A 26,821-nucleotide genomic window follows, 5' to 3' on the forward strand; every position below is an offset into this window, starting at 1 on the left:
TGCGCATGAACAAGTCTCTGGGGAATGTTGAGGCGGCCATTTTCCTGGTGATTTATACACCACTGACAATGCCGACATGGGACTCCAGAGCGATGAGTATTGTAGAAATGGGTACAGGTTGCATACCTGGCACCCATTATAGATACACCAATGTTCACCTTGTACCGAAGACATCGAACCGCTCAAATAAAAGGCCATAGTCAAGCCATACGCAGACAGAGAAACTGCACCTTCCATGGGACTGGTGCAAGTTTCAATGGAGCATCTAAAGATACTCATAAACAAAAGTGTAGAGTCCCAAGACCCTGCAAGTAGGAATCTCAGTATTAGCAGCACTAGCATAATAGACTAACCAATGATGGTTCCAGAAGTGGGGCTTCAGCACAGTCCAGAATTCAAATAGGGGAGCCACACCAACTACCAGTGAGTCCTGGCCAGTGATGTTTGTCAGAGTTTGGGGGGGGGGGGGGGCAGTTTGTGTGGCTCCCTTATTTGAATTTTGGACTGCGCTGCAGCCCCACCTCTGGAGCTGCCAATGATGTAACTGTGACAAAAGACACAAACATGGCTGCATAGACATCCAGCTCATAATCAGGTATCTTCCTCTATTTGACCAAGTAACACATCTCTTAGTAAGCTAAGTTACTCACAGTTGAACGCTACAAATACAAATCTACCTTACAATGTGAGGACAGACTATTTTGCATACTTATCTACCCTCCTGCATTCAGCGGGAGGCTCCCGTTTTTTATCTGAGCCTCCCGCTGCCCCGCAAACCGTCCCTGTCCTCCCGGTTTTTCGAATGCTGCAGTCACCGTGGGAGGCGGAGCTCTGATTGGCAGGACCGTAGAGCAAGTACGGGTGCCCCTAGGGTCCAGCTCTGGTGGTGGTTTGTGACACCCACCAGCGGCACTGCATTTGTGCTGTTACACGCCGCTGCCCGTCTAAGCAGAGATCGGGCAGCAGCACGCAGGACAGCTCAGATAGCTGAGCTGAGCCTGCAGCGGGAGGAAGCGCCAGGGTGAGAAACTAGACGCTACCGATGCGCCAGGGGCTGGCTAACAGTAGTATAAACATGCCGCTCCATTTGGGCGGCCGCTGGCTGGGCAGTTCAGTAAGCTGATGTGAGCCAGCAACAGCGGGGAGCGCCAGAACGGATGCGCGTCTGGCGCTCCCCACTGCTGCTGGCTCACATCAGCTTACTGAGCTGCCCTGCCAGTGGCCGCCCAAACGGAGCGGTATGTTTATACTACTGCTAGCCGGCCTCTGGCGCTTCCTCCAGCTGCAGGCTCAGCTCAACTGTGTGAGCTGTGCTGCGTGTAAAACCTGCCAGAGTGCGGAAGGGAGGAGGGGGGAGAAGGAGGAGAGAGGCTGCCTCTAACGCTAACTTACTGGACCGGCTGCTGCCAGTAATGAATATGGGCTCTGATCCTGGGTAAGGGTTACATGCCCAGATGCAGCAGCTTCTCCTCCCTTGGGCACTATGCTGTCAGCCAGCCACCATGTCCTGCCTAGATCCTCCTGACTATGACCTGGGTCTGCCGGCCTCCCTCAGTGACACCCTGCAGCTCACCTCAATGTTGATTGGACAGAGTGTGGTGAGTAACCTGGTAGCCCGGTAGGTGACCCCCTACCTGTGTGTGTGACCCCCTGTACCCTCTACCTGTGTGTGTGACCCCCTGTACCCCCTACCTGTGTGTGTGAGACCTCATGTACCCCCTACCTGTGTGTGAGACCTCATGTACCCCCTACCTGTGTGTGAGACCTCCTGTACTCCCTACCTGTTTGTGTGACCCCCTGTACGCCCTACCTGTGTGTGTGTGTGTGTGTGACCCCCTGTACGCCCTACCTGTGTGTGTGTGTGTGACCCCCTGTACGCCATACCTGTGTGTGTGAGACCCCATGTACCCCCTACCTGTGTGTGTGAGACCCCATGTACCCCCTACCTGTATGTGTGACCCCATGTACCCCCTACCTGTGTGTGTGAGACCCCATGTACCCCCTACCTGTGTGTGTGAGACCCCATGTACCCCCTACCTGTGTGTGTGAGACCCCATGTACCCCCTACCTGTGTGTGTGTGTGTGTGTGTGTGTGTGTGTGTGTGTGTGTGTGTGTGACCTCCTGTACTCCCCTACCCCTGTGTATGTCACCTAGTACCCCCCTGCCCCAGTATGTGACACCTTGTACCCCCCTAGTCCCCCCAGTGTTTGACACCCTGTACCCGCTACCTTTGTGTGTATGTCACCCTGTACCCCCCTACCCCAGTATGTGTGACACCTTGTAACCCCCTAGTCCCCCCGGTGTTTGACACACTGTACCCGCTACCTTTGTATGTATGTCACCCTGTACCCCCCTACCCCAGTATGTGTGACACCTTGTAACCCCCCCGGTGTTTGACACACTGTACCCGCTACCTTTGTGTGTATGTCACCCTGTACCCCCATCCCCCGTGTGTGATACATGGTGTGTGTGATACCCTATACTCCCTAACCCTCCCCCCGTGTATAACACACTGTACATCCTCTACCGCTGTGTGTCACCCTGGACCCCCCAACCCCATTCTCAGGGGTAATACGGGTAATTATATTTTTGATCTGTAAGAGTTGGTAAATTTTGCTTTTTTATTGTAGTTTGTCCCCAACCTTCCTCTCCCTACTCATGCCTTCTGTCCGTGGTTCCCAGTCAGCAACCCCCAACTCCTCTGTCCCCTGGTCACAGCCCATCACTCCACACCCTTTGCCCCCCAGTCAACGTCCATCACCCCAAAATCTCTTCCTCACAGTCACAGCCCGGCACCAATAATCAAAAATATTGTCACCTCTGTCCCCCCGGTCACAGAAACCTCTGCCTCACAGTCACAGCCTGTCACCTCACACCCCCTACCCCTGCTCACAGGCTATCACCTCACACAATCTGCCACCCGCTCACAGTCTGTCACCCCACACCCTCTACCCCTGCTCACATGCTATCACCTCACACAATCTGCCACCCGCTCACAGCCTGTCACTCCACACATTTATCTACTTAACACAGTCCATCGCCCCACAACCTGTCCCCCTGTCACAGTCCGTCACCCCACAACCTCTGTCCCCCAGCCTGTTACCACACAACCTCTGATATTTGTAAAGATATTTTGTGTGAATCTGGCAGTTTAGTGTAGTTTTATGTGGATCTGGCTTTTTTTATGGTGTTTTATGTTCGCTTGGTATTTTCAGTGGATATGGATGTTTTCAATGTATTATGTGGATGTGGTATTTTCAATGTATTTTAATTTGGATGTATCTTTTTTTTTTATGTAGGCCAGAGTTTCACATACTTCGCCATCCAGTCCAGGTTTTAAGGATAGCCATGCTTGAGCACATGTGACTTAGGGCCTAATTCAGATCTGATCACAAAAGCAGAATCTTTCTCTCTCTTATGGGCAAAACCATGGGGGTAATTCCATGTTGATCGCAGCAGGATTTTTGTTAGCAGTTGGGCAAAACCATGTGCACTGCAGGTGAGGCAGATATAACATGTGCAGAAAGAGTTAGATTTGGGTGGGTTATTTTTAGAGATGTGCACCGGAAATTTTTCGGGTTTTGGTTTTGGATTCGGTTCCGCTGCAGTGTTTTGGATTCAGACGCGTTTTGGCAAAACCTCCCTGAAATTTTTTTGTCGGATTCGAGTGTGTTTTGGATTCGGGTGTTTTTTTACAAAAAACCCTCAAAAACAGCTTAAATCATAGAATTTGGGGGTCATTTTGATCCCATAGTATTATTTACCTCAATAACCATAATTTCTACTAATTTTCAGTCTATTCTGAACACCTCACAATATTATTTTTAGTCCTAAAATTTGCACCGAGGTCGCTGGATGACTAAGCTAAGCGACCCAAGTGGCCGACACAAACACCTGGCCGATCTAGGAGTGGCACTGCAGTGTCAGACAGGATGGCACTTCAAAAAAATAGTCCCCAAACAGCACATGATGCAAAGAAAAAAAGAGGTGCAATGAGGTAGCTGTGTGACTAAGCTAAGCAACCCAAGTGGCCGACACAAGCACCTGGCCCATCTAGGAGTGGCACTGCAGTGTCAGACAGGATGTAGATTTAAAAAAATAGTCCCCAAACAGCACATGATGCAAAGAAAAAAAGAGGTGCACCAAGGTCGTTGGATGGCTAAGCTAAGCGACACAAGTGGCCGACACAAACACCTGGCCCATCTAGGAGTGGCACTGCAGTGTCAGGCAGGATGGCACTTCAAAAAAATAGTCCCCAAACAGCACATGATGCAAAGAAAAAAAGAGGCGCAATGAGGTAGCTGTGTGACTAAGCTAAGCGACCCAAGTGGCCGACACAAACACCTGGCCCATCTAGGAGTGGCACTGCAGTGTCAGACAGGATGTCAGATTTAAAAAATAGTCCCCAAACAGCACATGATGCAAAGAAAAAAAGAGGTGCACCAAGGTCGCTGGATGGCTAAGCTAAGCGACACAAGTGGCCGACACAAACACCTGGCCCATCTAGGAGTGGCACTGCAGTATCAGGCAGGATGGCACTTCAAAAAAATAGTCCCCAAACAGCACATGATGCAAAGAAAAATGAAAGAAAAAAGAGGTGCAAGATGGAATTGTCCTTGGGCCCTCCCACCCACCCTTATGTTGTATAAACAGGACATGCACACTTTAACGAACCCATAATTTCAGCGACAGGGTCTGCCACACGACTGTGACTGAAATGACTGGTTGGTTTGGGCCCCCACCAAAAAAGAAGCAATCAATCTCTCCTTGCACAAACTGGCTCTACAGAGGCAAGATGTCCACCTCCTCCTCATCGTCCGATTCCTCACCCCTTTCACTGTGTACATCCCCCTCCTCACAGATTATTAATTCGTCCCCACTGGAATCCACCATCTCAGGTCCCTGTGTACTTTCTGGAGGCAATTGCTGGTGAATGTCTCCACCGAGGAATTGATTATAATTCATTTTGATGAACATCATCTTCTCCACATTTTCTGGAAGTAACCTCGTATGCCGATTGCTGACAAGGTGAGCGGCTGCACTAAACACTCTTTCGGAGTACACACTGGAGGGAGGGCAACTTAGGTAAAATAAAACCAGTTGTGCAAGGGCCTCCAAATTGCCTCTATTTCCTGCCAGTATACGTACGGACTGTCTGACGTGCCTACTTGGATGCGGTCACTCATATAATCCTCCACCATTCTTTCAATGGTGACAGAATCATATGCAGTGACAGTAGACGACATGTCAGTAATCGTTGGCAGGTCCTTCAGTCCGGACCAGATGTCGGCACTTGCTCCAGACTGCCCTGCATCACCGCCAGCGGGTGGGCTCGGAATTCTTAGCCTTTTCCTCGCAGCCCCAGTTGCGGGAGAATGTGAAGGAGGAGCTGTTGACGGGTCACGTTCTGCTTGACTTGACAATTTTCTCACCAGCAGGTCTTTGAACCTCTGCAGACTTGTGTCTGCCGGAAGGAGAGATACAACGTAGGTTTTAAATCTAGAATCGAGCACGGTGGCCAAAATGTAGTGCTCTGATTTCAACAGATTGACCACCCGTGAATCCTGGTTAAGCGAATTAAGGGCTCCATCCACAAGTCCCACATGCCTAGCGGAATCGCTCTGTTTTAGCTCCTCCTTCAATGTCTCCAGCTTCTTCTGCAAAAGCCTGATGAGGGGAATGACCTGACTCAGGCTGGCAGTGTCTGAACTGACTTCACGTGTCGCAAGTTCAAAGGGTTGCAGAACCTTGCACAACGTTGAAATCATTCTCCACTGCGCTCGAGTCAGGTGCATTCCCCCTCCTTTGCCTATATTGTAGGCAGATGTATAGGCTTGAATGGCCTTTTGCTGCTCCTCTATCCTCTGAAGCATATAGAGGGTTGAATTCCACCTCGTTACCACCTCTTGCTTCAGATGATGGAAGGGCTGGTTCAGGACTGTTTGCTGGTGCTCCAGTCTTCGGCACGCGGTGGCTGAATGCCGAAAGTGGCACGCAATTCTTCGGGCCACCGACAGCATCTCTTGCATGCCCCTGTCATTTTTTAAATAATTCTGCACCACCAAATTCAATGTATGTGCAAAACATGGGACGTGCTGGAATTTGCCCAGATGTAATGCACGCACAATATTGGTGGCGTTGTCCGATGTCACAAATCCCCAGGAGAGTCCAATTGGGGTAAGCCATTCTGCGATGATGTTCCTCAGTTTCCGTAAGAGGTTGTCAGCTGTGTGCCTCTTATGGAAAGCGGTGATACAAAGCGTAGCCTGCCTAGGAACGAGTTGGCGTTTGCGAGATGCTGCTACTGGTGCCGCCGCTGCTGTTCTTGCTGCAGGAGGCAATACATCTACCCAGTGGGCTGTCACAGTCATATAGTCCTGAGTCTGCCCTGCTCCACTTGTCCACATGTCCGTGGTTAAGTGGACATTGGGTACAACTGCATTTTTTAGGACACTGGTGACTCTTTTTCTGACGTCTGTGTACATTTTCGGTATCGCCTGCCTAGAGAAATGGAACCTAGATGGTATTTGGTACCGGGGACACAGTACCTCAATCAAGTCTCTAGTTCCCTGTGAATTAACGGTGGATACCGGAAACACGTTTCTCACCACCCAGGCTGCCAAGGCCTAAGTTATCCGCTTTGCAGCAGGATGACTGCTGTGATATTTCATCTTCCTCGCAAAGGACTGTTGGACAGTCAATTGCTTACTGGAAGTAGTACAAGTGGTCTTCTGACTTCCCCTCTGGGATGACGATCGACTCCCAGCAGCAACAACAGCAGCGCCAGCAGCTGTAGGCGTTACACTCAAGGATGCATCGGAGGAATCCCAGGCAGGAGAGGACTCGTCAGACTTGACAGTGACATGGCCTGCAGGACTATTGGCTTTCCTGTCTAAGGAGAAAATTGACACTGAGGGAGTTGGTGGTGTGGTTTGCAGGAGCTTGGTTACAAGAGGAAGGGATTTAGTGGTCAGTGGACTGCTTCCGCTGTCATCCAAAGTTTTTGAACTTGTCACTGACTTCTGATGAATGCGGTCCAGGTGACGTATAAGGGAGGATGTTCCTAGGTGGTTAACGTCCTTACCCCTACTTATTACAGCTTGACAAAGGCAACACACGGCTTGACACCAGTTGTCCGCATTTCTGTAGAAATAATTCCACACCGAAGAGGTGATTTTTTTTTGTATTTTGACCAGGCATGTCAATGGCCATATTCGTCCCACGGACAACAGGTGTCTCCCCGGGTGCCTGACTTAAAAAAACCACCTCACCATCAGAATCCTCCTTGTCAATTTCCTCTCCAGCGCCAGCAACACCCATATCCTCATCCTGGTGTACTTCAACAGTGACATCTTCAATTTGACTATCGGGAACTGGACTGCGGGTGCTCCTTCCAGCACTTGCAGGGGCTGTGCAAATGGTGGAAGGCGCAACCTCTTCCCGTCCAGTGTTGGGAAGGTCAGGCATCGCAACCGACACAATTGGACTCTCCTTGGGGATTTGTGATTTAGAAGAACGCAGTTCTTTGCTGTGCTTTTGCCATCTTAACTCTTTTAAGTTTTCTAGCAGGAGGATGAGTGCTTCCATCCTCAGGTGAAGCTGAACCACTAGCCTTGAACGTAGGCCAGGGCCTCAGCTGTTCCTTGCCACTCCGTGTCGTAAATGGCACATTGGCAAGTTTACGCTTCTCCTCAGACGATTTTGATTTAGATTTTTGGGTCATTTTACTGAGCTTTATTTTATTTTTGGATTTTACATGCTCTCTACTATGACATTGGGCATCGGCCTTGGCAGACGACGTTGATGGCATTTCATCATCTCGGCCATGACTAGTGGCAGCAGCTTCAGCATGAGGTGGAAGTAGATCTTGATCTTTCCCTATTTTACCCTCCACATTTTTGTTCTCCATTTTTTAATGTGTGGAATTATATGCCAGTAATATATCAATAGCAATGGCCTACTACTATATATACTGCGCACAACTGAAATGCACCACATGTATGGATGGATAGTATACTTGACGACACAGAGGTAGGTAGAGCAGTGGCCTACTGTACCGTACTGCTATATAGTATATACTGGTGGTCAGCAAACTGTGCAAAACTGAAATGCACCACAGGTATGGATGGATAGTATACTTGACGACACAGAGGTAGGTAGAGCAGTGGCCTACTGTACCGTACTGCTATATATTATATACTGGTGGACAGCAAACTGTGCAAAACTGAAATGCACCACAGGTATGGATGGATAGTATACTTGACGACACAGAGGTAGGTAGAGCAGTGGCCTACTGTACCGTACTGCTATATAGTATATACTGGTGGTCAGCAAACTGTGCAAAACTGAAATGCACCACAGGTATGGATGGATAGTATACTTGACGACACAGAGGTGGGTAGAGCAGTGGCCTACTGTACCGTACTGCTATATATTATATACTGGTGGACAGCAAACTGTGCAAAACTGAAATGCACCACAGGTATGGATGGATAGTATACTTGACGACACAGAGGTAGGTAGAGCAGTGGCCTACTGTACCGTACTGCTATATATTATATACTGGTGGACAGCAAACTGTGCAAAACTGAAATGCACCACAGGTATGGATGGATAGTATACTTGACGACACAGAGGTAGGTAGAGCAGTGGCCTACTGTACCGTACTGCTATATAGTATATACTGGTGGTCAGCAAACTGTGCAAAACTGAAATGCACCACAGGTATGGATGGATAGTATACTTGAAGACACAGAGGTAGGTAGAGCAGTGGCCTACTGTACCGTACTGCTATATAGTATATACTGGTGGTCAGCAAACTGTGCAAAACTGAAATGCACCACAGGTATGGATGGATAGTATACTTGACGACACAGAGGTGGGTAGAGCAGTGGCCTACTGTACCGTACTGCTATATATTATATACTGGTGGACAGCAAACTGTGCAAAACTGAAATGCACCACAGGTATGGATGGATAGTATACTTGACGACACAGAGGTAGGTAGAGCAGTGGCCTACTGTACCGTACTGCTATATATTATATACTGGTGGACAGCAAACTGTGCAAAACTGAAATGCACCACAGGTATGGATGGATAGTATACTTGACGACACAGAGGTAGGTAGAGCAGTGGCCTACTGTACCGTACTGCTATATAGTATATACTGGTGGACAGTAAACTGTGCAAAACTGAAATGCACCACAGGTATGGATGGATAGTATACTTGACGACACAGAGGTAGGTAGAGCAGTGGCCTTCTGTACCGTACTGCTATATAGTATATACTGGTGGTCAGCAAACTGTGCAAAACTGAAATACACCACAGGTATGGATGGATAGTATACTTGACGACACAGAGGTAGGTAGAGCAGTGGCCTTCTGTACCGTACTGCTATATAGTATATACTGGTGGTCAGCAAACTGTGCAAAACTGAAATGCACCACAGGTATGGATGGATAGTATACTTGAAGACACAGAGGTAGGTAGAGCAGTGGACTACTGTACCGTACTGCTATATATATAGTTATACTGGTGGTCAGCAAAACTCTGCACTATCCTCCTACTATATACCACAATGAAGCACAGATATGGAGCGTTTTTCAGGCAGAGAACGTATAATACTGGTGGTCACTGCAGGGCCGAAACTAGGATTTTCGGCACCCGGGGCAAGGCTGCAATTTGGCGTCCCCCCCCCCCCCCCCCCCAACGCACCACACACACATTATCACACTAAATGACCATATATTTAGAAAAAAGTGGATACTATTAGACTATATTGCCCCCCTGTGTGCCCCAGATGCCCTAAGCATCTGTCATATGGCACACAGCAGCGTGTTCCCCACATGTCCACTGTGTGCCCCAGATGTGCTTAACTTCTGTCACATGGCCTTCCTAACAGCGCCTTCAACTACATGCCCCGTTTGTCCCCATACATTGCACGACGTAACTGCACTGCATCATTACACTACATCACTATACTACATCACAAATATCCCCCTATATGCCACACTGCACTACACTATATACCCCTATACACTGTACTATATTACTACACTATAACCCCTTATATGCTGCACTACATTACTACACTACATGTTCCTATACACTGCACTACATACCATATCTACTACACTACATAACTACACTACAGCCCCCATTCCCTACAATAACATTACAACATCTTACTGACTCCACATAAGCTTACCTTGAGTAAGGTGTGTCTTTAATTCTTAGCTCCTCTGTGCTACTATGGAGATCCATAGTTTAAATTAGGGCAGCATGGAGTGGGCTCGGTGGATGAAGGGGGGCGGGCCACCTGGTTCACTTCAGCGCAGCACACGGGTGGCTGGTCCTGGAGCAGGGACCAGCCGCCATATAATAAAGGTCACTTGCAGAGAAGGCAGGGCGTAGCAGAGATTGCAGGGCGGGAGGCAGGGCGTAGCAGAGATTGCACTGACACTCTGCTGGCCGCATCCTCTTCTCTGGCCGGGCCGCCTGCTAGTGACTTCAGCAGGCTGCCAGAGAGCTGAGACATCACAGCGGTGCCTGAACCTTGGACTGGTGGTGAGTGACAGCCACGGCTGTGAGAGGCAGACTCGGGAGGCGCGGCTTCACCAGTGCTCCAAGGAGAAGCCGGCATCTGTCACAGCTCCATCGCGGGTCCGCTTCTCACAGCCGCGAGCTCCAAGTTATGTATACCGCTGTGCTGCCGGGTCTGCCACCTGTTCTCTCTCTCTCTGCGCCCCCCAGAATGCTGCGCCCAGGTCACGTGCCCCCCTAGCCCCCCGCTAGTTACGGCCCTGGTCACTGGTCAGCAAAACTCTGCGCTGTCCTCCTACTATATAATACTGCTGGTCCCCAGTCCCCACAATAAAGCAATTAGCACACTGAGCACAGATATTTGCAGCACACTGAGCACAGTCAGATATGGAGCGTTTTTCAGGCAGAGAACGTAGATATTTGCACTTGCAGCACACTGAGCACAGATATTTGCAGCACACTGAGCACAGATATTTGCAGCACAACTTGCAGCCCACTGAACATAGAAACTGAGAGGACGCCAGCCACGTCCTCTCATGATCATCTCCAATGCACGAGTGAAAAATGGCGGCGACGCGCGGCTCCTTATATAGAATACGAATCTCGCGAGAATCCGACCGCGGGATGATGACGTTCGGGCGCGCTCGGGTTAACCGAGCAAGGCGGGAGGATCCGAGTTGCTCGGACCCGTGAAAAAAAAGGTGAAGTTCGGTCGGGTTCGGATCCCGAGGATCCGAACTCGCTCATCACTAGTTATTTTATTTCTGTGCAGGGTAAATACTGGCTGCTTTATTTTATACTGCAAATTAGATTTCAGATTGAGCACACCCCACCCAAATCTAACTCTCTCTGCACATGTTAAATATGCCTCCCCTGCAGTGCACATGGTTTTGCCCAACTGCTAAAAAAATCCTGCTGTGATCAACTTGGAATTACCCCCCCATGTGCACTGCAGGTGGGCAGATGTAACATGTGCAGAGAGAGTTAGATTTGGGTGGGGTATATTGTTTCTGTGCAGGGTAAATACCGGCTGCTTTATTTTTACACTGCAATATAGATTTCAGTTTGAACACACCCCACCCAAATCTAACTCTCTCTGCACATGTTACATCTGCTCCACCTGCACTGCACATGGTTTTGCCCATTAGAGACATTTTTTGCTGTTGCGATCAGGTCTGAATTAGGCCCTTAATTAGTAACTCAGTCAGTTTGATTTAACTATCTGGACACAAGCATGGAAATCCTGAAAACCTGGACTGTAATGTCAGAGTTTGGGAAACTCTGATGGGACCCATAGTGGCGGTGTCATCAGTTCAAATTAAAGGTGATGAGATCAATCATCACTCTTCAAATCGATGGCGCTCCGCTGTGGCTACATCTCAAGCTATTTTCTGCTGGCTGTGCACAGCATGCTGGGAGGAGGGACGGCATTGTCTGCTAGGGGCACCAACAAAAATCTTGCCTAGGGCATCAAATTGTCTAGGGCACAGGTTCTCAAACTCGGTCCTCAGGACCCCACACAGTGCACGTTTTGCAGGTCTCCTCACAGAATCACAAATGAAATAATTAACTCCACCTGTGGACCTTTTAAAATGTTTCAGTGAGTAATTAATACACCTGTGCACTTGCTGGGTTACCTGCAAAACATGCACTGTGTGGGGTCCTGAGGACCGAGTTTGAGAACCACTGGTCTAGGGCCAGCTCTGCGGGTGGGGCTCTGATATGAGTGACAGCGCTGCTGGGTACGTGAGGGTATTTTTAACTTGTTGTAGTTCCTCTCTGTGGAAGCCGGAGTGACAGAGAGAGGCGGGAGGAGAAGCAAGACAACCTCTGGGACTCAGGTAAGGGAGCTATGCAGGGTGATATAATAGGTATATGGTGAGTTGGGTACTGAGAGTATATACAATATATAGATATTATATCACCCTCTGTACCCTACTCACTATATACATATTATATAACTTTGTGGTATGCTGCTCTTCGTACTGTAGTTTTCACCTGCCACTGCAGGACACACTCCTTAGTGGAAACAGACACGCCCATGGGTGGAGCTAGACACGCCCCTTTGGCTGGAACATGACACGCCCTTTCAACGGCGCTCCTTCAATCTCCCTGAAACTACTTTTCAAAAGTAGGCAAGTATGCTATTTTGTTACACATTTTTTTCAATCCTGCACAAATTAACAAATTTCTCAAAAAACATTGAGATCATATGAGTAGAACATATAAGTCCTTACATATTGTAGATATATAATACAGTACAGTTCAGCAAGTAAAATAATCTACTCATAGGCAGTTTGCAAAAAAACACTACTCAACAAATAGTAAAAACAATTCTGCATTTGGCATGTGAATATGTGTTTTCACCTAATTTAGGAATGCCGAATTCAGTGTAAAAATCAGATTTTCTATATCACGTCACATGTATTAGATACACACAAATGACAAAAGTGGTAATAGCTATAGCTGAAGAAAAGGGAGATAACTGAAAATTTTAATTAATCTCTATAGAATTGAAATATTCTCATCGTATTTATTTATAAATTACTAAGAAATCTACAGAAATGTTTAATAACCGCGAAAACTAAACTTCAGAAACGCTTAATATTCCAACTTTTAACATTCCAAATTAGCCATAATGTACTGTAATTGTAAAAAAAAAAAAAAGTTCAGTATGATTTACCGGCGACTGGGATGCCGGCCGTCAATATACCAATAGCGGCATCCCGGCTGCCAGTATGCCAGCAGCGGGGCAAGCACAAAGACTCCTCTTGTGGGCTCGCTGCATTAGCCACAGGTTCTAGTCCCACTCTATGGGTGTTGTGGACACCCACGAGTGGGAATTGTCCTGTTGCGCCAGTATTCCGGCTGCTGGCATTGCCAGCTGTTGGAATTCCGCCATCGGGATTCTGAATCCCGATGGCGGAATTCCAACAGCGGCAAATTAAACGTATACCAAAAAAAAGATATATGTAAAGTCACTTTGCTTTAGAGAAATATGATGTTGACGCTTTCCGTTTCTGCAGTGTCTTATACCCCTTTCACACTGCCAATGCCGGATCCCACCCGGGAATTGGAAACGGGTCTTTCCCGGGTGGGATCCGGCATTGGACTCTGCCGCTGGCTTTCCTGAACCGGCAATATACCGGGCGGGTTGCCATAGCGGCGGGGGAGGGGGAGCCGGCAGCGAGGGTGGAGGCGGCGCTGGGAGATGAGATCATCTCTGCGCCGCCTCTCCCTGTTGTAGTGAACGGGTCCCGGGTCGCATCGACCCAGGAGCCCGTTTGCGCAGCCACTGACTCGGTATTCAACCCGGGTATAACACTGCTTTATTGCCGGGTTGAATTGCCGGGCCAGGCGACCCGGGATTTCGGCTATGCCCCTTTCACACCGCACGCTGACCCGTGTCGACCCGGCAATATGCCGGGTCGATACCGGGTTATTTGTGCGGTGTGAAAGGGGTATGTCTCTCTAAAAATGAACCAGCAGTAGTCACCCATCATTGCAGCATTCCAGTGCCCTTGGTAGCAATGCTCAATTTTCAGAATGTCTTGGTGAAAACGTTCCTCCTGTTCATCGCATGCACTACCCAGAAAGTCTAGATGGGAATGTAAAAGTGAATTTTAAGTGACATTGTTCAACCCATATTCTTATAGTTGTTCAACAATTAATTTACAATGGACACGTACAGTAGTTTTTTCTAACCCTCCAGGGTAGTAGGTGGTCCAGGGGTATGATGATCAGTTCGTGGCATTCCACAGAGAGGGCAAGGTTATGATGATGCATCTGTCACCAGTCCCTACCCTTTAAAAACTCCCGGAAACCATAATGTGAACGGATGTATGTATGCCTTGGCAAGACTCTTATTTTATCAATCGATTTAAAAAAATGTTTTTCAACAATATAACATCCATAATGCATTGTGGCATGGCACAATAAAGTACAGTTCATTCTTGCTTTGAGAACTACTGTATCTATAGCCTAAGTACATGGTGCCTGACTGCCTGCTTACGGTCCTCAATCCCCTCATCTGTTTCCATTGCATATAACATTAGAAATTATTTAGCTTTGCTCGAGGAATGCAGAAATCTGAGATAGCAAATGAATACTGCTAATTGTAAATAATGCACATTGCTAGGAAGAATTCTCTGTCAGCGTGTTGCATTAGGGAGAACAAATGATGGGTAAAATTACAAACAAGAAAGACTTGAGAGCATTTTTTTCAAGATAATTGTACAAGTAAATAAAAAAAAGGTAAAAGCTTAGCCAAATAGTAAATAAATTGGAACTATTTTCTCCATAGGAGGAGGAATCACCAGTAGGAATGAAACCTGGTTTCCACAATAGAGAGCTTTTTGTAAGTCCTCATATAATATCTTATTCAGTTTTGGAGATGACAGAAGTATTTTGCTAAAATTTTAAACAACTAAAGAAGACGGGACGTGACCAACAGTAAGATTGGCCTGATTCTGAAGTGGACAGAGTAGCTCAGAATCAGCTTTAATGGCCAGGTGTACATGTGTATATTAGGAACTTATCTTCGGTTGCTATACAACAGCCAAGTAGGTAACAGATAAGCAGGTGTGGGGGGGCAAGTATAGTCATACATATAGGTATAAGTGAGTTACATGTACGTCTAATCAGTCAATGTTCAGGAGTTCAGCAGGCGGACCGCTTGGGGAAAGGAACTTTTGAGGCTTCTGTTGGACCCGGCAGGGACGGCCCTGTAACGCCTGCCTGAAGGAAGCAAGTTAAACATGCTGTAGCCAGGGTGTAGTTGGTCCTTCAGTATCTGCATTGCCCGCTTTTTAGCTCTGGACCGATACGGGTCCTGGACTGAGAGAAGGTTGGAACCGATGATCTTCTCTGTGGTTCTGACCACTTTTTGGAGCCTGCATCTGTCCCTCACGCTGGCAGAGCCGTACCATACCAGTATCGAGGCGCACAGTACCGACTCCACAATCGCAGAGTAGAAAAGGAGCAGGAGCTTCTGTGGGATGTTGAACTTCCTTAGTTGCCTGAGGAAGAACAACCTCTGCTGCGCTTTCCTGACAGTGGCGTCAGCGTTGGACCCCCATTTAAGTTCCCAGGAGATTGTGGTCCCTAGGAACTTGAAGGTGTCCACTAGTGATACCACACTGTCAGCAATAGTTAGCGGAGGTGCACTAGCTGACATCTTCCTGAAGTCCACTATCATCTCGACAGATTTGAGGGGGTTGAGCTCAAGGTTGTTGTGGCTGCATGACTGGGCCAACCAGTCTACTTTCCGTCTATAGGCCGATTCATCCCCGTCCTTGATGAGGCTGATGATGGTGGTGTCATTGGCGAATTTGATGATCTTTACTGATTTCTATAGCTGCTGCTTACATGGAAGCCGCAGCGACAGCACTAATATGGTAATGCAGCAAGAGGCGTCACGCCTCCTGCATACATTAGTGATTCAAGCTGCATTCTAGGACGTAGCATAGGATCATCTGCAACACCAATGGCCAGCTGCGGTACCCATGGGTTTGCGTAAGATGGCTGCCGGAGATCCAACAAATAGGCTAGGAATTCTTCATTCTCAGTCCTCCAACTTAGATCCTGACCACGTCCCTCCCCCACAACAGCGGCAACACTTCTCCTTTTTGGGAAGTGGAGACTGTTGTCTCCTCTTTCCCACCCCCAAACATCAGCAGACTGTCAATCACTGGTAGTCTGTTGCCGATCTGTATGCAGTCCTGTGCTGCACATTTGCATTATGGGTTCTGCATATGTGCAAAGTACCGATCATTACATTACAGTTCTTTGTGGCATGCTCCACTTCCCTGTTGGGACCTGAATAAGGCCCAATGTGAGTAGCCATGAAAGTGGAAAGCTCTAATCTGAAATATTCTTTTTAACATTAATAGTGCTTAAACAAATAATCTGGCAGATGACAGAATCTTCAGTCTGGGAATCAGGTTATTGCAGTAGTGTCAGGCACGGTGACAAAATGGTCTGCAGAGCTGAGCAGTCAGCTAGATAAGTTTGTGAGGTGGTTTGATGCACAGGACAGATCACCATCTTTTTTTACGGGTTCCAATGTATGGATAGACAAAGTCTAGTTTGACAGTCATTAAGTCAACCCCATATAGGCCACATAATTTAAAAGTGGGAACTCCCTGTGATAATCAGTGGGATCACCAGATGTTAGTCATTATGTGACCACACTGTTCCAAAGAGGGGACCTCCTTCTATCAAGCAAGGGCACCCCCATCTTTGTACGTTGTATGGTGGGGGATGATAGATGACCCATACCATTTTTAATTCTTTCATTTTTTAAATAGTTTTACTGACGCACATACTATACGTGCTCTGCATTTGTAAGATTTGCCAGTTGTATAAAGTTAATTACGTTAGTGATACTTAGTTAAGTAACTGTTAATAACAAAGTCATCACTATATGTAGGTACCACTATTGTTAACAGTTTTGGTCAGTAGATGTCTGTAGTTGGACGGATATGCAGTGTAGGTTGAGTGTGTGAGAGGTACAGTGTAAGTTGTGTGGGTATTTCTGTCTTTTTTATCTTTTTGTGTTTTTTGTTTCTTTTTGTTTGTTTAATCAGCAATGCTTTGGTATGACTAATTATTAGGGTGTAGTGAAAATGGGTGATTTTAGAAATCGAAAATGCTTGGGTATGAAAAATGTTCTACTCCATGGTAGTAATTCATTGCCGAAGATTTGTCGTCCTAGATCAATATCTTCTGCTCCCATAATTGCCGCAAAGTATTGAAATTTGGCCCGGTCAGGCAATCCCGCAATATACGGGTCCCGCTGCACCGCACATCTTGTCTCACACAGGGCCAAATTCAGTAAGGTTTGCAAATTCTGCTAATAAGCAGAATTTTCAATCCTTTTGTTCGCATGCTGGGGGCTGCCCATTGCAGGGCAAGGCTGCCCAGCATGCTGACCACCGCCTCCCCCCTTCATCAAGCAGAAATTGCGATCGCATTGTAATTCTGCTTCATAGCAGAAATTAAGGTTGCCTCCTGCCGGCACAGCTTAGCTGCTCCCGGAGGAGGCCTGCCGCCTTGTTTCTATTCGTGACGTCACACAGCCGTCATGATCAAGTCCACGCCACTTCCCCTGTTTAACCGCCGCCTCCGTTTGGCTGCCTCCACCCCCGCAACTCTCAGTCTCCACCTAGGAAAATGGAGCATCTCCGCCTCCTCCAGGCAGAGGCAATCGCATTTTCTGCGGGCCCCCCGCTCGCATCTTTTTAGCAATTTTTGCTGTTGGATCATGTTTTGTGATCCAACCTGAATTAGGCCCATATATTGGCCTGCATGAAAAGATTGGCTGAAAGTATCACAGGCTTCTAATCATAGAGAAGCATATTTCACTGGTTCAGGAACCTGGAGAAAAATACATTGGGCGCATTACTCTTGAGTCAGGCAAAGAAAACAGTATAGCCACAGGAATCCTCACTCACCTTAAACATGAGGGTTAAGGAAGAATTCTTGACAATGTGCGTGTCATCGGGAGCGATGGTACAAATTCAAATACTGGCCATCTGTGAGGTGTCATCATACTGTTAGAAAATCGCTTGCAGAGAAATCTTCAATGGGCAATATACCTTCTTCATTTCAATGAATTGCCACTTCGTCACCTCTTCACGGTACTTGATGGGTGAAAACTGGTCCTGAAAGTTTTTCAGGTCCTTTAATACAAAACCTTACTGACTGTGAAAAAAAGGCAGTTGTTAGATTTTACAAAACAGATACTGAACTTCCAGATATTGACACAAGTGACCTAAGTACTGACCATTTCTGCTGGCTCTGTATCCGCAGATCTTGCTAATAGAGACCCGGGGCCGTTACACCAATCTAGATGGCTTACAGCTGGGAATCGCACTCTTCGCTTGTACATTGCCATGTCACGTCCTTCACGAAACCTTGTATAATTACAAATTACATTATGAAGGTATATGCCAGGCTTTGGTACTCTATTAAATAGACTGGCAAAATAAGACACACAAGCATACATACCTGGAACGCTATACAATACTCACGATACTTGCCTGATCCTGTACGATGAAAAGTCAATAAAGTCATCCAAACTAATGCTTACTTTTTGCATCCAAAAAATTTACTGATCAGTATGCTGTTTGATGAACGGTTAGATATCAAACGTTTGGCTCTGAAAAGATGCACAAAGTGTGAGACAGTTCCAAATTGTTGCACTAAATTTCAGAGCTAAAGACTATACTGAGGTAATTGACTGGGAAACAACTACAGTGACTCCATCTCTGCTCCTCAGAGACATGTCTGAAGTCTAACTGATGTCAGTCACGGACCCAGTTGCATTTGCATCATGGGATATATGGCAGTTTCTGTACCACACACAGGCGGTTGTGTGGACTGTGAAGCTGGTTACCACGGCCGCAGTGTCTGTATGTGGATTTAGAGCAAGAGACAGCATGATCGCAAATACTCTAAAATCAAGGGAGGAATTGCCAAAATTTGCTAAAAAATCTTATTACAAAGATGCTACAAAATAACTTACCACCTCTTTCTTCATGTATAGATAACACAACACATGTACATGTACTATAGCATAATCTCTTGCTCCATGGCTGGCTGTTGGGTTAGGTTGAGTTGGTTTGGGTGGGGTGTGGGACCTGAACTGTAGCCATCTCCTCATGATGGGTCCAGGATATTTTCTGAAAATATCTTCAGAAAATAACTGTAAAGCTGGATACACGCTACAAGATTATCTGTCCAATCTTTCTGGTTGGAACAAAAATCTGGAAATGTATTGACACAATTAATAGTGCCATGCTGCAGCCACTCCCACATTTACCTCCTTCTCTGACATAATTGCTATGCTCACAAGTAAGTGTATATTAAATATATATAAATCAGAAATAATTTGTGTGCGTTAGTTTGTTTTGTTTTTTTACACATTTTTGTTTACACATTATAGAGAGAAATGTAGTAGTATGCGGTTTTGTCTTAAAACTGCCACACATCGCGCACTGCGACACACACACATTTCAGCCCAACAGCGCAAGTTGAAATTTTAAACCACAATCTGTTTTTTAAAACCTTTTTATTCCGTGTGGTATAGGCAAAACCGCATGGTAACCCCGGACTTAATGGTTTTATCTCTTTCATTTGACATCAGACTGGTCTTCTTTAGGTAACCGTTCAAATACTAAATAGCATTGGGCCCTTCCTGGTATGCCCTACTGTTAGGTGTCAGGTTATTAATATTAAAATATATTGTCCACTGTGGTTGCACTACAAGTGCCAGCATGTACTGGTGTACAAGTGCACAGTGACACTTGTAGTGAAACAATAATGCATACTACAAGTATTTACTCCCTTTGTTATTATAATAAAGAGTTTTGTCCCTTTGTAAATGTAATAATGATTCTTGCCCACTTTGCTTATATAACATTTTTAAACAAACATAAATTACTCAACAAAGGAGGCACAAATCCTTATTATATTAACACATGGGGCTAACATTTGTAGTGTCTGCGATAGTTGCTCTACAAGTACCAGTATTCCCTTTCACATCAAGACAAATAGAAACGGGAGGAAAACTTAACCAGCGCTTCAAAATGTTCCCCAGGATCTTATTAATCGTCACAGGTTTTCACCATGAGGTTAGTACCATGAAAAATAAAGTAGATAAATATAGTGTAATACAGTTTTAATGACATACATAAAACAAATCCAGCAGCCACATCAGCAGATGTGCACAGTAATCTTGATAGACATTCTTGACATCATATAAATATAAGGGGGTATATTCAATTGGGGTTGAATTGCTGAAAATGTCGAAAAACGGGTAATTTTTGACACAAAAAAGCTGTCGAATTTGATTCGACATTTCAATACAGTACTTTTTCGACAAAAAACCTGCCGTTTCATTTTCGACTTTTTGCAATTCGACATTTTTTCAATTCGACATGTCTGCAATGTTAAAAATGCGGCTTTTCGACAAAAGTATATTCAATTGAAGAATGTCGATTCGACAACAGTGCTTTTCGACAGTCATTTCGTCAATTTCATTCTGCCTCATTTTTCTGTCGTGATCTAATAATTTTTTTTAAAAACATGTATTTTTTGGTGCTTTTTTTAGTTGCTAATAGCATATCTATTTATAATTGAAGGGATTATCTACTTGGTTTGTCTATTTAGGAGCCACAAGTATTATTTAATAAATTTTTTAAAAGAAAATATTTTTTTTCACTAACTACAATAATATGGAGAGATCAGTGCATGTTTTTCAGATGGAAGGGGTGTGAAATGGTTAAAAATCCTGAAAAAAAATGCGTGGGTTCCCCCCTCCTAAGCATAACCAGCCTCGGGCTCTTTGAGCCGGTCCTGGTTGTAAAAATACAGGGGGGGGGGGGGGTGAATGACGGGTTCCCCCGTATTTTAACAACCAGCACCGGGCTCTGGTCCTGGTGCAAAAAATATGGGGGACAAAAGACGTAGGGGGCCCCCATATTTTTAATACCAGCACCGGGCTCCACTAGACAGAGAGATAATGCCACAGCCTGGGGACACTTTTATATTTGCCCCTGCGGCCGTTGCATTAAATCCCCAACTAGTCACCACTGGCCGGGGTACCCTGGAGGAGTGGGGACCCCTTAAATCAAGGGGTCCCCCCCTCCAGCCACCCAAGGGCCATGGGTGAAGCCCGAAGCTGTCCCCCCCATCCAAGGGCGGCGGATGGGGGGCTGATAGCCTTTTGTGACAAAAAAAAGAATATTGTTTTTTGCAGCAGAACCACAAGTCCCAGCAAGCCTCCCCCACAAGCTGGTACTTGGAGAACCACAAGTACCAGCATGCGGGGGGAAACAGGCCAGCTGGTACCTGTAGTTCTACTACAAAAAAATTACCCAAATAAAAACAATACACACACACCGTGACAGTATAACTTTATTACATACGTGCACACCAACATACATACATACTTACCTATGTTGACACAAAGAGTCGGTCCTCTTCTCCACGTAGAATCCACGGGGTACCTGTAAATAAAATTATACTCACAGCAATCCAGTGTAGATCGGTCCTCTTCTTTGTTTGTAATCCACGTACTTGACAAAATAAAAAAATGAAAAACACGATCCACGCACTGAAAGGGGTCCCATGTTTACACATGGGACCCCTTTCCCCGACTGGCGGGACCCCCCGTGACTGCTGTCAGAGAGGGTCCCTTCAGCCAATCAGGGAGTGCCACGTCATGGCACTCTCCTGATTGGCTGTGCACGTCTGAGCTGTCAGTCAGGCGGCGCACTCGAGATACAATGTAGCGCATAGGCGCTCCATTATATCCAATGGTGAGAACTTTGCGGTCAGCGGTAGACCGCAAGGTTATGTGGGGTCACTCTTGTGGTCTACGGCTGACCGCCCTTGGATGGGGGGGACAGCCTCGGGCTTCACCCCTGGCCCTTGGGTGGCTGGAGGGGGGGACCCCTTGATTTAATGGGTCCCCACTCCTCCAGGGTACCCCGGCCAGGGGTGACTAGTTGGGGATTTAATGCCACGGCCGCAGGAACCAATATAAAAGTGTCCCCCGGCTGTGGCATTATCTCTCTGGCTAGTGGAGCCTGGTGCTGGTGTTAAAAATACGGGGGACCCCTACGTCTTTTGTCCCCCGTATTTTTTGCACCAGGGCCAGGCGCAGAGCCCGGTGCTGGTTGTTAAAATACGGGGGAACCCCTGTCATATTTCCCCCCGTATTTTTACAACCAGGACCGGCTCAAAGAGCCCGAGGCTGGTTATGCTTAAGAGGGGGGACCCCACGCAATTTTTTTCAGGATTTATTGAACACTTTTGTGCCGTACATGAAGTCGAATCCAGGCCGCCCACTATTCACCAATTGGTCCGTTTTTCGACAGCGGGACTGTTGAATCCATTATTATATATGTCGAATTCGGGTCCCGGCAGGAGGGTTTCGCCTGTCGAATTGTGTTGAATCCAAAAACGGTCGAATTACAGCCAGAATTCGTCCGCAATTGAATATACCCCTAGGACTCCCAACCACATCTAATAGCATATAATTACCGGATTTTAAGAACTGTGGTCAAATAGTTCTAAAACAGCATTTGTTTTTACAAGTGGGACTTCCGGAACGTGTCCCACTTGTAAAAACCAATGCTGTTTTAGAAATGTTTAGCCACAGTACTTAAAATACGGTAATTATATGCTATTAGATGCTGTTGGGAGTCCTCATATTTATATTATGTCAAGAATGTCTATCAAGATTACTGTGCACATCTGCTGATGTGGCTGCTGGATTTGTTTTATGTATGTCATTAAAACTGTATTACACTATATTTATCTACTTTATTTTCCATGGTACTACCCGCATGGTGAAAACCTGTGACGATTAATAAGATCCTGGGGAACATTTTGAAGCGCTGGTTAAGTTTTCCACCCGTTTCTATTTGTTTTGCACGTTTTGGTGAGGGCTGGAGAAAAACCTCTTGGGAGTGTTTAATATTATCAGTTGCATTTGCGCACTATAATTATTTTCTATATTATCTTTGAAGCCTTTCACATCAAAGTTTGCTGGAACATGTAGTGCCACTATAGTTAAACGTTAATGCCCTTCATTATTTTTTTTTTTTTTTTAAAACATGTGAGTAAAATCTCAGCTAATGTCGGAGCATATTAACACATACTCTAACACCTAGCCTCGCAGCTTCAATCTGTTACCTGTAACTAAAAATAACATTCCATGTCTTACTAAGAATAAAACGTTTGTTAAATTAATCAGGAGTTAAAAAAAAAAGCATTTTAATGCATAAGGAGTGGCTTGGTATAAACGTATTCAGATTACTGTAGAAGTTACTTTATATGAATACACCTTAGGCAGCTCTTGGTATACTTCATGGGGTGTCATACATGGTTACATAAAAAAAAAAAGGTAGTTTAGAAACTATGCTCTAACACTAGGGCAAGGTCCTAGGGGATTTCTGTATCCTCAAGTGTTTTTGGAGAACTACTGTACCGTCACTGGCGTATCTATAATGGGTGCAGTGTGTGCGGTGCACACGGGCCCCTGGGTCCAGAGGGGGCCCACACCGCACACACTGCACCTATTTCTTCTATACTCACCTTTCCGGTGTCCATCGGCGACTGTGTGTGAGCCCCCTCCTCTACCGTAGCCGTCACCGCCGCTGCTAGCGCACTGAGCGCTAGAGACCGCTGTGTACCGTACAAGGGGGTTGATCATTCACCTGCATAGCTTTTTATGTTGAATATACATATGTTGTACATGAGCAAACAAACAGCTAAAACAATCTTTTATGTTTACCGTCAATTGAATACTTTAAGAACAAGTCAATGTCAGTAGCACAACCTTTGTTATAAGTTATAACCAATTATATAAATAGGCTTATCTAGAAAACCCATAGTTCTGTCCCTGGACAGCTGAACCTCAGTCAAATAGAACACTTCTAAGGTTGAGTTACCAAGACATTGTATTTCAAACCATTGCTCATAGGCAGCTTTGACCGATAGTTTTAAAATGGACAAAGTGGCTCTTAATGGAGAAGTCAGCCAAAAATTGCTAATGATAACTGTTCCCCAAAAAATGGATTTTCTCAAATTTGTTGAAGGTTGAAAAAATAAATTCATTTAATATTACACTGTTACCTTCCATTTATATTTTGTAATGATACATAATCACTGGGGCATCATCTAATGAGTGCCAAGTGTCTTAGATACAGAAGTCCATGGATAAACGACCTTTACAATTAGTAAATGCATAGCTACAGTATACACAGCTACTGCTGTTCTAGAGCAGTACACAGGATAAGAATCTATGTTTTCTGGTGATTTGTTACTTACATTTAAAAGAGGTATGTCTTAGTAAAGGAGTAGAGACCCTTCTTCTTCTTTCCTTACCACTTTCCATGCCACCTGTGCTCCTAGTCTTGTGAATCCAAATTCATTCAGAGTCTCTGATACTGTATGCTTTGCATTTACTTTGAGTACAGACTCATTGAGTGCCGAACTGCCCCCACTCCCTACAAGTACAGTAAATTGCCCTAACCTTGCCCTAGTGCAAGATTGTAATCCCTGCTCTAGTGTATGAAGATTATATATTAATGTGTATAAATACAATATATAATATTTGCTTATTACGATTTAAAAATAGAGGTTTAAATTATATATAGCAAACATGTAATAGCTCTAATGTTATTATAACAATAAAAAACATACTTACATAGGGGGTAATTGAGTTCATACGCACATGCAGGGGGGGGGGGGGGGTCCGAGTACCTAGAAACCCCCCTGCACGCCGCTCCATCGTAGCAGCTGACGATTTTTTTTCTTATTTCAGAGCCGCAGAAAGACTGTGCGGCTGCCGGCAGCTGAGCTGCCTTCACTGACTGAGTGGGGACGGACTCGAAGGCAGGCTGGCTGACTGTAGGGGGAGCTAGCTGCAGAGGAAGCAGCAGCTCCTCCCAGGCAGTTCTCCCATGTGACCAGTCTTGCTGGCCGGGTGAGGCAGTAAATCTGTGCAGTGCACAGCAGCTGTGTATTTCATGTGCAGAGTGGGATTAGTTATGCTGGACAGGTGAGGCACCCACTGTCCTGGTGTTTGAGGGGGAGGGAGAGGAGTATGCTATGTGTTTATATGCTGTATGCTATGTGTGTGTATATGCTGTATGTATGTATCATATATGTGTGGATATGCTGTCTGTATGTATCTTATGTGTGTGTATGTATCCTATGTGTGTGTATATATCCTATGTGTATGTATCCTATATGTCTGTATATGCTGTATGTATGTATCCTATGTGTGTGTATGTATCCTATGTGTATGTGTCCTATGTGTATGTATCGGCTGTGTGTATATATCCTATGTGTATGTATCCCATGTGTCTGTATATGATGTATGTATGTATCCTATGTGTAATGTGTGTATATGCTGTGTGTATGTATCCTATATGTATGTATCCTATGTGTGTGTATATGCTGTATGTATATATCCTATGTGTGTGTATATGCTGTGTGTATGTGTCTGTATATGCTGTATGTATGTATCCTATGTGTGTGTATATATACTGTGTGTATGTATCCTATGTGTGTGTAAATGCTATGTGTGTATATGCTGTATGTGTGCATGCTGTGTGTATTTATGCTCTCTTGGTGTATGCATGTGTGTGTGTGTGTGTGTGTGTGTGTGTGTGTGTGTGTGTGTGTGTGTACATGTGTATATGTATGCATGCTCTGGGTATGTGTCTGCAGTATGTATGTTTGATCTGTGTATGTCTCTGTAAGTATGCTATGCGTGTATGTACATATGCGTGCTGTGTATATGTAATATATATATATATATATATATATATATACGGACCCCCCCCCCCCCCCCCAAGAAAATCCTGCGTTTGCCCCTGCAATTATCCCGAAAGCCAGCGCTATCGGGTATTTTGTTTCAACTGCTCGGAGGCAAGAGAATCAATATCCCCGATAAGTGCTTTGCTTTCACGGCCGCGATTGGAAAACACTTGGATCTGGGAAATTATTCTGGATTCTATGTGTTTTCACTAGGGAGGCCAATCCCGGGCCGTTTTTTCAATCCCGGGATTCGGGATTGAAAAACGCTCATTCCCGGAATCCCGGGATTGCAGTAGGGATCAGTGAAGAAGGGTGTAGGGAGCAGCACTGGAGGGTAGGTGGTGGTGCGGGAGGGTGTAGGTAGCGGCGCGGAAGGCTGGGAGGGTGTAGGTAGTGGTGCCGGAGGATGTAGGTAGCTGGGCGGGAGGATGTAGGTAGCGGTGCGGGAGGGTGTAGGTAGCTTGGCGGGAGGATGTAGGTAGCGGTGCGGGAGGGTGTAGGTAGCAGGAAGGGTTGGTAGCGGAGCGGGAGGGAGGCTGCGTGTAAGTAATATCACTTACTATTAGGTGGACGGCAGCCATGGGCACACTGAACGCGGCGGCATTTCAAATGAAGCGCCGGCTGCCAGCCAACCAGAGCTGGCGGACCGGCAGCCAATCAGGAAAGCGGCCGCAGCAGTCGCTCTTGATTGGCTGCCGCTGCTGCAGCAGCTTCCCTGATTGGCTGCCGGTCCGCCAGCTCTGAATGGCTGGCGGCCGGCGCCACATTTGAAGTGCCGCCGCGTTCAGCGTTTGTCTATGGCTGCCGCCCGCCTAATTGTAAGTAGTATTACTTACACACCCACCCTCCCGCGCATGCGCAGTGTAATCCCGTGAATCCCGGGATTGGATGCTCCAATCCCGGGATTCAAATCCCGGCATTTTTAGGCCCAAATCCT

The 26,821-nt window shown here is 46.1% G+C and overlaps 1 protein-coding gene and 1 long non-coding RNA gene across 5 annotated transcripts in view; one reads left to right on the forward strand and one right to left on the reverse strand.

Moving 5' to 3' along the window:
- Positions 1 to 26,821, forward strand: part of FARS2 (phenylalanyl-tRNA synthetase 2, mitochondrial) — a 1,040,929-nt gene that overhangs the window by 815,670 nt on the left and 198,438 nt on the right. The window lies entirely within an intron of this gene.
- LOC134929171 (uncharacterized) lies at positions 13,765 to 24,916 on the reverse strand. Its single transcript, XR_010178344.1, has 5 exons — positions 24,767 to 24,916; positions 18,556 to 18,706; positions 18,332 to 18,461; positions 18,000 to 18,249; positions 13,765 to 14,143 (listed from the first exon to the last, which is right to left on the reverse strand). It is a non-coding gene; the product is annotated as an uncharacterized LOC134929171 (long non-coding RNA).

Source organism: Pseudophryne corroboree, chromosome 5, assembly GCF_028390025.1.
Source record: "Pseudophryne corroboree isolate aPseCor3 chromosome 5, aPseCor3.hap2, whole genome shotgun sequence".
Lineage (NCBI taxonomy): Eukaryota > Metazoa > Chordata > Amphibia > Anura > Myobatrachidae > Pseudophryne > Pseudophryne corroboree.